At 39.2% G+C, this 12722-nt stretch overlaps 1 long non-coding RNA gene across 1 annotated transcript in view; it reads right to left on the bottom strand.

Annotated features, from left to right (window-relative positions):
- The window catches only part of LOC108527037 (uncharacterized), an 11200-nt gene extending 10079 nt beyond the window's left edge, over positions 1 to 1121 (bottom strand). The window contains exon 1 of the long non-coding RNA XR_001884667.1: positions 853 to 1121. This is a non-coding gene — a long non-coding RNA (uncharacterized LOC108527037). The remainder of the gene's footprint in view (positions 1 to 852) is intronic.
- Positions 1122 to 12722: the final 11601 nt, after the last annotated feature.

Raw genomic sequence — 12722 nt, 5'->3', positions numbered from 1 at the left:
TATTATTATTATTATTATTGGCTTCTGATAACAGTAGATTAGATAATGCAGATCAGGTCTCCAACTCCCAGGTTGGATAAAATATAAAACAACATCCACTCAAAGCCTTGAGAGAGGCCTAAAGAATTACGAGACCAACCTGGAAGAAGTAAAAAAAAAAAAAAAAACATAAAATATATATGAAACATAAATAACCGGGTAACATAGCAAGCCCTGGAAGAAAGAAAATAGGAATTAAACAGGAAAATAGGAATAGGAATTCCAGAAGGAATAATTTTTTTTTAATGGAGGAGAATAAACAATATCAGACATGCAAGAAATTGAACCACCCAGAAATCATCTATTCTGAACTAACAGATGCAACTGGGGAAGTCGATCCTATGAATTGGGTCATTCCTGTCATGCCCAACTAACCCAGAGTCAAGAAGCCCGGGCTGGGCAGCTTTAAGCACACATGACATTGTTCCAAGAACTGAACTCTTCTCACGCCTGGCTGCTGAACTTCTGCTGTAACCTGAAACCAGTTTTACCTAATAGCTTCTGGAACAACATGCTGCCCCTCTAAGACTAGTTTTACCCACTTCTGTCACTCACCAATCAGAACTTGCCAGCTCCCCAAAGCTTAACTAGTGACAATAATCAAAGGTAATACATAGCATTTCTCCTTTTCATAAAATCTCCAACCTCAGCTTTATTCTTCAGACATGCCAAAGACCATCTGGTCTGTGTGTATGCCCCAAATTGCAATTCCCATATCCCAAATAAAATGTTAAATTTAGAGATTTTTCTCTACTTGTTTATATCTGACTTTATCATACACGGCGTCATTAGTAAAATCCAAAGCTGACTCACCTCAGGAAGAATTACTGGTTCTTGGAACAGCGGCGTGAGGTACCCACAGTGGAGCCTTTTGAACCCTGCTGCATCTGCAAGTGGCCTCTTCTCCCCTCGCTTTTGTTTGAGTTCTGTTTTCTTCGTGATTTGGTTGAGAAGGTTCGTCCCACTCCTGTTTGAAAGATCTCCTGTTGGGGAAAGTTATTTTCCTCCTTGACCTAAGCTCCAAAGTTTGGATGAGGGTATTTTCTCCTTCATTTGGAGAAGGCCTATCGTCCTTCCTAGGAAGTACATACTTTATTTTCCATCTGCACTTGCATTTATTTGGCCTCTGCATATTCAGTGCTTGCATTTAATTGGCTTTGTGTATTTGGCATTAAACTAGAGCACCCATAAAATGAGCTCTCAAAGTGCAAAGGCATGCCAAGATATTTTCTGAGGTTCCAGCTGGTAACATGTTCAAACATTACAGGGATCATTCAAACAGTCTGTTGTTCTTAAAATTAAACTAAAAGACTATGGCTATATGATCATACACTACAAATAGGATATGCATATTTCATTGATATCTTGAGGCTAAAAAAAATTATTCAGGACTCAAAGATTCCCTTGCTACAAAATACTATCAAAGCTAGCTGAGGCTCTTTCCAGAGCTGTCTTTTTCCCTTCTTATAATTCCTCCTCTTAGAGAATTTACCTTCTCTAAGCTAAAAGCTTTTCTTTTTTTTTTTTTTTTTTCAAAATTCCTCAGCTATTCTGGCATATTGACTATTTAAGTAAAACACTTAAAATCTGCAGATATAAAAGAAAATCATTTTGACCTTCATGCTGTTTCTTAAAAGCAAAAGATGAAATTCCCATCTAAAAGACACCTTCCCTACACTAACATGATTGCCAACATTCTTATCTTCAAGGACAGGGAATTTACTCCGAGAAAACACTGTACAAACCTTGTTAGAATTAATCTTATCTTGTGGGCCTCCTTACACAACTCAGTCACATTTTCTCAGTTAACTATTCTTTCTCCGATTCACTATATTGGTAACTGACTCAAACTGCTTTACCTAAATTTGGTCACAGCCTTTATAAGATTGCCTATTTTGAAAAATCTTAAACTGAGAATCAGTTGAGACCAGGAGTTTCAGACCAGCCTGTGCAACATAGCAAGTCCTCCCTTCTATAAAAAATAAATAAATAAAATAAAATCTTAACATTTAGCCTTATCTCATTTTGTTAGAAAAATAATTTGGATCCAATTGTCTTTTATAAACTGATGAGCTTATATGTTTTACTATCTCACGATTAAAATTCTAAAATAAAAACTACAAAATTTTCATGTGTGTTTAGATATGTTTATGCATATATATGTATTATATTGCATGTTGTGTCTATGTAACAAAATATGGGTCAGATGCAGTAGCTCATGCCTGTAATCCCAACACTTTGGGAGGCCAAAGTGAGAAGATGGCTTGAGCCCAGGAGTTCAAGAGCAGCCTGGGCAAGATCTCTACAAAAATTATTTTTAAATACCTGGGCATGGTGGTGTTTGCCTGTAGTCCCAGCAACTTGGGAGGATGAGTCAGAAGGATTACTTGAGCACAGGAGTTCCAGGTTGCAGTGAGCTGTGATCATGCCACTGTACTCAAGCCTGGGCAAGAGAGGGAGACCTTATCTTTATAATTAATTAATTAATTAATAAAAATCTGTTGTCAGAAATGTCTCAAGAAATTTTATTCTGATTAGTTTAAGGAAATGAGCACTCATATAAAACATATAGTAATTAACCCAAATGGTTTTTCTTTTTCATTCATGTGACTTAAGTAAATATTTGATAGATTAATTGGTTTTAAAATTGTCAGTAAAATAAAATTAGAAATGTCTTCAAAATTGTCAACATACATTTTTTGCTTGGGTTTATTAATCAGACAGTTTTACATTTGCCTCTACTAGGTGTTTTAAGGACAAAAAGCTATAAACTCAGCCTAAAACAAATGGTCTTTGTTTATATAATTATTTAATAAGTAAGATTAATTTAATATTGTTGATATGATTAAAATGGCTGCAGTTGTCAACAGGATACCCTTATTTTTTATCTTAAGGTTTTTATCTAGGTAAACACCTGATATTAGCAGGTAATCTAGGTGTAACTGTTAAATAATAAAGAAATTAGATAATTATAAATAAAAATAAGTATTTATAAACTTTTCATGTAAATGTTAAAATTATGTTATATAAAATTAAATAATACTCATTAAATATCTGGATTATAGCTAAACAAGATTTTTTAAAACTGAAACAAATTGCTAAAGAAACATAATGTCATTTTGGCTTCTTAAATTTTATAAAAGAGTAAATATATTTAGATCTGTTAATTAAAATATGAATTTAGGAAAAAATAATTTTGCATGAGAATTTTATGTGGTAAATCTTTGTCCTATGACAAAATAATTTGTTGTTTAAAAATAAAATTATGGGAACAAGACTGGAAGTTTTAAGAAAATGATAAATGGTCTAAACAAGTCAGAAGATTTATGAAAGATGGGCCTAATGAAGTAAGTTACATGTATAATCAGGTTGTCTGGGATTGGAAATAAATTAGGTATTTTTCTAAAAATTAAACATTGGTGTCAGTGGTACAGTGACACAGGACCAGAGTCTATACCTCTATATTTAAAATGAAAGTTTTCTTAAAGTATTGATCTGCTCTGAATTAAATTTCAAGAGATTTTGATTTTAATTTTAAAATCTCTTTCTTTAACAGCTATCTGCTTTTTGAGATTAATTTCCCTAGTTTTAGATTTAAAAGGCTGTCCTCTTCATTTAACATAATTTTTTCATGAGCTAGAGTTTTGTTTTGAAATTTTCAAATTTGTATCTCAGAAGTCTAACTTTTGCTGTATTTGCTGCACATAATTTGCAGTCACACATCATTGCCTCCAACTTACTCTCCTCTTGAAAAGTCCTAGGATTATAACTCTTTCCTTCAACTTTCTTGCCAGCTCCTGTAACTTTTCCCCCTCTGTTCTAACTCTGTTGCTATGGCCTGACACTGAAATGTTTATCCTGAAGACCCAGAAAAGCAATGTTTTGTTTAGCATAACTTGATTCTGTACTCCTGGCTTTTCTTGATATGTCTGAATTGTTCCATTCAACCAAGAAACTTCCCATGCTGTTACTAAAAGCCTTATATTCCTCTGCTTAAGCTGCTAGTTTTCTTGTTTACATTCCTGCATGATGTAGTGTACACTCATAATCTTGGACACATTTTTCCTCTGTCTAATTAAAATCAAGTACCTTTTTCTTTTTTTAGTCAAGTTTGACTTCCAGGTTATCTAAATGAGCTTTTCATAAGGAGAAATCATTATACTGTACAAGGTTCTTTGTCTTTTTGGTAGCTGACCTAAGAAACAAAGACTTTATGCTTTACCAAGATAATTTCTTGTGTTGCCTTTAGTAGGTTTTTGATTACTTAGGAAAAGTAAGCTTGGAAGGGTTAATATTTTTACATTCATGTAACTTTCCATATTGCTTTTGAAGTCTTTCAATTGTCACTCTGGTTAAATGAATGACTATTATTTTATAGTGACCTCTGATTCTGTTTTGATCAAGTGTTTTGAGCCTTTTTTTTTTTTTTTTTTTCTCTTTTTGAGACAGGGTCCCACTTTGTCACCCAGGCCAGAGTGCAGTGGCACAATCATGGCTCAATGTAGCCTCAAATTCCTGGGCTCAAGTGATCCTCCCACTTCGGCCTCCCTAGTAGCTGAGACCACAGGTATGTACCACCACACCAGGCTAATTTTTTAGTTATTTGTAGAGACAGGGTTTCATTATGTTGCCCAAGCTGGTCTCAAACTTCTAGGCTCAAGTGATCTGCCCGCCTTGGCCTCCCAAAATGCTGGGATTACAGGCGTGAGCCACTACACATGACCTGTTTTGCACCTTTTGACATCTTTGACAAATGTCCCTAATATCAAATGCTAAATTAAGGTTTTTTTCACCTTGAATTAACTGAGATTTTCCAGTCAGACCTGTGGAAAGCTTCGAAAGATATACTTCTTATCTTGTAGAGATATTAAATGATTAGGCTTATTTGGGAAATTGTGTGAAAAACATTGTCAAATGATAAATGATACTAGATCTTTTAGTTACATTTACGGGTATGCTGTTTATATGTTTCTAAAATTATATAGTCATAGAAATCTAATATCAGTCATAATTCTGGTTATCTTAAAATACTATATGTAATAGAAATAACTAAATTTCCTTGTTGATTATAAATGTTTATCAGATTTTTAACCATGACTACTCTTGTCATCCACAGTTATTCTTTAAAATTCTTCTCAGCCAGGCGAGGTGGCTCACACCTGTAATCCCAGCACTTTGGGAGGCCAAGGTGGGTGGATCACCTGAGGTCAGGAGTTCGAGACAAACCTGGCCAACATGGCAAAACCCCATCTCTACTAAAAATAGAAAAGTTAGCCAGGTGTGGTGGCACACACCTGCAATCCCAGCTACTCGAGAGGCTGAGGCTGGAGAATCGCTTGAACCCAGGAGGCAAAGGTTGCAGTGAACTGATATCGTGCCACTGCACTCTAGCCTGGGAGACAGAGCAAGACTCTGTCTCAAAAAAAATAAAATAATACAATTCTTCTCAAAAAATATTTATAATCAGATTCGTGGAAAAGACTCCAGCAAGTACTGTTAAATATAGGTTTCTGACACACCTAAGATGAAGATTTCCAGAACTTTAACAAAGAGATGGAGAACTCACGAAACTACTGATGGAGATCAAGCAGAACAAAAGTTGACTACATGAGATTGAATAACTGATGAAGATAATGCTTTTATGAGTGTTATCTGAAACATTGTTCTCTACTTAAATGTTTTCATTTACGGATTTAAGAAAAATTTTCTCTCTTAAACCATCTATAATTTATAGCAATTTGGTGAAGTATTGATACTATTTGGCTGTGTCCCCACTCGAATTTCATCTTGAATTTTAGTTTCCATAATCCCCACATGTCATGGGAGGAACCCAGTGGAAAGTAATTGAATCATGGGGCAGTTACCCTCATGCTGTTCTCATGATGGTGAGTTATCACAAGATCTGATGGTTTCATAAGGGGCTTTTCCCCACTTCGCTCTGCGCTTCTTCTTGCCGCCACATAAAGAAGGGTATGTTTGTTTCCCCTTCGCCGTGATTGTGTTTTCTGAGGCCTCCCCAGCCATGCTGAACTGTGAGTCAATTAAACCTCTTTCTTTTATAAATTACCCCATCTCAGGCATGTCTTTATTAGCAGCACGAGAATGGACTAATACAGTAGATTGGTGCTGGGTAGTGGGGCACTGCTATAAAGATACCCGAAAATATGGAAGTGACTTCGAAACTGGGTAACAGGCAGAGGCTGGAACAGTTTGGACGGCTCAGAAGAAGAAAAGAAGATATGGAAAAGTTTGGAACTTCCTAGAGACTTGATGGATGGCTTTGACCAAAATGCTGATAGTGATATGGCAATAAAGTCCAGACTAAGGTGGTCTCTTATGGAGATGAGGAACTTCTTGGGAACTGAAATAAAGGTGACTCATGCTATGTTTGAGCAAAGAGACTGGCAGCATTTTGCCCCTGCCATAGAGATCNAGCAATTTGGTGAAGTATTGATACTATTTGGCTGTGTCCCCACTCGAATTTCATCTTGAATTTTAGTTTCCATAATCCCCACATGTCATGGGAGGAACCCAGTGGAAAGTAATTGAATCATGGGGGCAGTTACCCTCATGCTGTTCTCATGATGGTGAGTTATCACAAGATCTGATGGTTTCATAAGGGGCTTTTCCCCCACTTCGCTCTGCGCTTCTTCTTGCCGCCACATAAAGAAGGGTATGTTTGTTTCCCCTTCGCCGTGATTGTGTTTTCTGAGGCCTCCCCAGCCATGCTGAACTGTGAGTCAATTAAACCTCTTTCTTTTATAAATTACCCCATCTCAGGCATGTCTTTATTAGCAGCACGAGAATGGACTAATACAGTAGATTGGTGCTGGGTAGTGGGGCACTGCTATAAAGATACCCGAAAATATGGAAGTGACTTCGAAACTGGGTAACAGGCAGAGGCTGGAACAGTTTGGACGGCTCAGAAGAAGAAAAGAAGATATGGAAAAGTTTGGAACTTCCTAGAGACTTGATGGATGGCTTTGACCAAAATGCTGATAGTGATATGGCAATAAAGTCCAGACTAAGGTGGTCTCTTATGGAGATGAGGAACTTCTTGGGAACTGAAATAAAGGTGACTCATGCTATGTTTGAGCAAAGAGACTGGCAGCATTTTGCCCCTGCCATAGAGATCTGTGGAACTTTGAACTTGAGAGAGATGATTTAGCGTATCTGGCAGAAGAAATTCCTAAGCAGCAAAGCACCCAAAAGGAAGCAGAGCATAAAAGTTTGGAAAATTTGCAGCCTGATGATGTGCTGGAAAACAAAAACCAATTTTCTGGGACGAAATTCAACCCAGCTGCGGAAATTTGCATAAGTAATGAGGAGCTGAATGTTAATCACCAAGACAATGCGGAAAATGCTTCCATGGCATGTCAGAGACATTCACAGCAGTCCCTCTCATCACAGGCCTCAAGGCCTAGGAGGGAAAAATGGTTTCATGGGCCGGGTCCAGGGCCCTTCTGCTCTGTGCAGCCTAGAGACTTGGTGCCCTGAGTCCCAGCTGCTTCAGCTCCTGCCGTGGCTAAAAGGGGACAATGTACAGCTTGGGCCATTGCTTCAGAGGATGTAAGCTCCAAGCCTGGTTGGCTCACATATGGTGTTGGGCCTGTGGAAACACAAAAGTCAAGAACTGAGGTTTGGGAACCTCCACCTAGATGTCAGAGGATGTATGGAGACACCTTAATGTCCAGGCAGAAGTTTGCTGCAGGAGTGGAGCTCTCATAGAGAACCTCTGCTAGAGCAGTGCAGATGGGAAATGTGAGGCTGGAGCCCCCACACAGAGTCCCCACTGGGGCACTGCCTAATGGAGCTGTGAGAAGAGGGCCACTGTCCTCCAGACCCTGGAATAGTAGATCCACCAACAGTTTGCACCATGCACCTGGAAAAGCCACAGACACTCAACATCAGCTCATGAAAGCAGCTAGGAGGGGAGCTGTACCCTGTGAATCCACCGAGGCAGAGCCATCCAAGGCCATTGGAGCCTACCTCTTGCATCAGTGGGGTCTGGATATGAGACATGGAATCAAAGGAGATCATTTTGGACTTTAAGGTTTAATGACTGCCCAATTAGATTTTGGACTTGCATGGGGCCTGTAGCCTCTTTGTTTTGGCCAATTTCTCCCTTTGGAATAGATGTATCTTCCTAATGCCTATACCCTCATTGTGTCTAGGAAGTAACTAAATTGCTTTTGATTTTACAAGCTCATAGGTAGAAGGGACATACCTTGTCTTAGATGAGACTTTGGACTTGGACTTTTGGGGTAATGCTGGAATGAGCTAAGACTTTGGGGGACTGTTGGGAAGGCATGATTGTGTTTTGAAATGTGAGGACATGAGATTTGGGAGGGGCAAGGAGCAGAATGATATGGTTTGGCTATGTCCCCACCCAAATCTCATCTTGTAGTTCCCATAATTCCCATGTGTAGTGGGAGGGATCTGCTGAGAGGTAATTGAATCATGAGGGCTGTTACCCTCATGCTGTTTTTGTGAAAGTGAGTGAGTTCTCATGAGCTCTGATGGTTTTTATAAGGGGCTTTCCCCAACCTTGGCTCTGCATTTCTCTATCCTGCTAGAAGGGCATGTTTGCTTCCCCGTCTGCCATGATTGTAAGTTTCCTGAGGCCTCCCCAGCAATGTGGAACTATGAGTCAATAAAACCCTTTCCTTTATAAATTACCCAGTCTCAGGTATGCCTTTATTAGCAACATAAGAATGGACTAATACATGTGTACTTTTGTAAACACAGATAAAAGCATTTGTTTTTGTTTCCTTCTTACTTGATTCCCAGAATTCAAAAACTATTTCTGGGTATTTTTATGGCAATATGATTATTTACCTAACTCCAAGAAAAATCTGCTCTCTCATTATAGCAGAATACAATAAAAAATATTTGTTATATTGCCAAGGCTTCAACTGAAATGTCATATTTGAAAATATAGGTCAGTTGTGGTGGCTTATAACTGTAATCCCAGCATTTTGGGAAACTGAAGTGGGAGGGTAACTTGAGGCCTGGAGTTCAAGACCAGCCTGAGCAACACAGCTAGATGCTGTCTCTAAATAATAATAATAATAATAATAATAATAATTAGCTAGGCGTGGTGGCGCACACCTATAATCTTATCTACTTCAGATTCTGAGGTGGCAGGATCACTTGAGCACAGGAATTCAAGGCTTCAGTGAGCTATGACTGTGTCACTGTACTCCATCCTAGGTGACAGAGTGAGCCTCTGTCTCTAAAAAAATAAATAAAAACAAAATATGCATACACCATCTGACTTCGATGGTTCTCAGCCTTTCAGTGAGTAAATAAAAACAATCACTCACTTCCTGGCAGGCCCAGGAACCTTAAGACTATAAGTAAAATATAAAGTTTGCCTCTGTTTGGCTTCCTAATTTCAAGAGGTTTTTAAATATGAGATTCCCATAAGATCAATGTGGGGGGGAAAGTCATGTCTCTAAAGGAGAGCTATAATACAACTGTGATTAAATTGTAGCTCTGAACATTTTCAAAATTCTGTTATGTTCATCTATTCCAACTTTCTTCTATAAAAATAGTAAAATGGGAACTGCTCTGTTCCTAAAGCCCTATTAGCTAAAACAAGATGAATTTTAAGGAACAAGTCTCATGCTTGATGTATGAGCCACGAAGAAAGTTCACCAAACTGTCAATGCTATACCAAGAGACATTCAAACTGCAAATCAGAGTGAGAAGCTGACATTTTCCACACTGCAAACAGCTCTTCCTAAAACTTCAGAACAAGACTCTGTATCATAATGAGACTTTTACCCACCTTAATACTATCTTTTTCATTTGACAGGATAATGGTATAATTAAAATTTCACAATCAGTAGCTTCTGCTGGTAACTTGACAAAGTCTGACCTAAAAAATTATTATGCTTAGTGTGGCAGCTCATGCCTGTAATCCCAGGACTTTAGGAGGCCAAAGCAGACAGATCACTTGAGGCCAGGAGTTAGAGACCAGCCTGCCCAATATGGCGAAACCCCATCTCTACCAAAACACATCAGTTAGCTGGGTGTGGTGGCACACACCTGTAATCCCAGCTACTTGGGAGGCTGAGGCACAAGAATTGCTTGAACCTAGGAGGTAGAGGTTGCAATGAGCCGAGCTTGCACTACTGCACCCTAGTCTGGGTGACTGAGCAAGACTAAGACTCTATCTCCAAAATATATATATTTACACACACACACACACACACATATATATGTCCATATAGTGGGAAACTTTGAAAATATCCCTAACACAACTTTTTGTTCTAATTATACTGGTGGTCTCTTTTTTAATTTGGCATTCTCTGCATTGATTCAACCCAGTCATAAAATGCTACTCAGTAGCTACAGCAAGTCTCACCAAATATGCCTGGACTTTTTCATCTTTACAGTTGGTTACCTTCAAAATTAGATTCATGACTTTGAACCATTATACAAACTGGATTTATTATATAGTTGCTGATTATTTTTTGTAGCATAGTCTTTAAGCTTTGCTCTTATAGCCTGTCTAATCCTTGTAAAGCCAACTCTCTTAATAGAATAACATTAGCCCAGTGCTTCAAGATGATTGCTGATGCCTATGGAACTGACCATATGGAACTTGATGCAGGATTCCAAACAAACCTGTCCTGAGAGTTTTCCTTCTGGCCTCTTTGCTATTCAAATGTGGCCTGGGACCCTCACATAGACCTCCCTATATTCCCCCTGACATGGGACAGAGACAATTGTGACAGGTCCATCCTGGCACTGAAGGAAAATTAAGCCTAACTTCAAAATGCTAGATCAGTGCTGCATTCAGGGAAAGATTCTGATCAAAAGGGGGAAGTGTGAAAGTTGATCATATGAATTGGGTCATTCTTGTCATAACCAACTAAAACAAATCAAGAAGCCAGAGGAAAAGACAACCAGGGCACATCACATTGCTCCAAGAATGTAATTTTCTGCAAGCTTGCCTGCCGAAGCTGCCTGCTATAGCCTGAGACCAGTTTTATCTAACCGCTACTGAAACAACCTGCTACAACTGTAAGGCTAATGACGACCATTTTCACTCACCAATCAGAGCTTGCCAGCTGCCCCAAACTTTGCTAGTGCCAATGAACTTTCTCAAAAAGGAATACACAACATTTCTCCTTTTTATAAAACCTCCAATCTCCTTTTTATTCTTCAGATATGCGGAGGACCACCTATCTGTGTGTATGTCCCAAATTGCAATGCTTGTATCCCAAGTAAAACATTAAATAAGATTTGTCACTACACATTTTATTTAACTTCAACAGAACCCAGAACAGAGCGACCATTTAGAATGAAGTCTAAATAATTTTTATGGATATTTGCCTATGGAGAAAAAGTTGCAATCTCCCAAAAAGATAAAACAATAATGAGCAGTTAAGCATCTTGCTTGCACACACACACACATTTTACATTTTATAAATATATGTGTGTGTGTACACCATATACATATATACACCATTGTATTAGTCCATTTTCACACTGCTATAGAGAACTACCTGAGATTGGGTAATTTATGAAGAAAGGAGGTTTAATTGACTCACAGTTCCACAGGCTTAATAGAAAGCATGGCTAGGAGGCCTCAGGAAACTTACAATCATGGCAGAAGACAAAGAGGAAGCAGGCACATCTTACCATGGCAGAGCAAGAGAGAGAAAGAGAACAAAGGGTGAAGTGCCACACACTTTCAAACAACCAAATCTTGTGAGAACTCAGTCACTATCATGAGAACAGCAAGGAGGAAATCTACCCCCACGATCCAATCTCCTCCCACCAGACCCCTCTCCTGACACATGGAGATTAAAATTCAAGATGAGATTTGGGTGGTGACACAGAGCCAAACCATATCATTCTGCCCCTTGCCCCTCCCAAATCTCATGTCCTTGTCACATTTCAAAACCAATTATGTCTCCCCAACAGTTCCCTAAAAAGTCTTAATTCATTCCATTGTTTTTTGTTTTGTTTTGTTTTGTTTTGTTTTGTTTTGTTTTGTTTTTTGAGACGGAGTCTCGCTCTGTTGCGGCCCAGGCTGGAGCGCAGTGGCCGGATCTCAGCTCACTGCAAGCTCCGCATTCTGGGTTTACGCCATTCTCCTGCCTCAGCCTCCCGAGCAGCTGGGACTACAGGCGCCCGCCACCTTGCCCGGCTAGTTTTTTGTATTTTTTTTAGTAGAGACGCATTTCATCGTGTTAGCCAGGATGGTCTTGATCTCTTGACCTCGTGATCCGCCCGTCTTGGCCTCCCAAAGTGCTGGGATTACAGGTTTGAGCCACCGCGCCCGGCCTCCATTGTTAACTTAATAGTCCAAGTCCAAAGTCTCCTCTGAGACAAGGCAAGTCCCTTCGGTCTATGAGCCTGTGAAATCAAAAGCAAGTTAGTACTTCCAAGATAGAATGCGGGTACAGGCATTGCATCAATGCTCGTATTCCAAAAGGGAGAAATTGGCCAAAACAAAGGGGCTACAGGCCCCATACAAGTCTGAAATCCAGCAGGACAGTCATTAAATCTCAAAGCTCCAAAATAATCTCCTTTGACTCCATGTCTCACATTCAGGGCATGCTGATGCAACAGGTGGGCTCCGAAGACCTTGGGCAGCTCCTCCCCTGTGGCTCTGAAGGATACAGCCCCCTTGGCTGCCTTCACAGGCTGGTGTGGAATGCCTG

Source organism: Rhinopithecus bieti, unplaced genomic scaffold (genome assembly GCF_001698545.2).
Source record: "Rhinopithecus bieti isolate Rb0 unplaced genomic scaffold, ASM169854v2 scaffold_3734, whole genome shotgun sequence".
NCBI lineage: Eukaryota > Metazoa > Chordata > Mammalia > Primates > Cercopithecidae > Rhinopithecus > Rhinopithecus bieti.
Note: the sequence above shows the minus strand (reverse complement) of the source record. Positions and strands in the feature narration are given on the sequence as shown.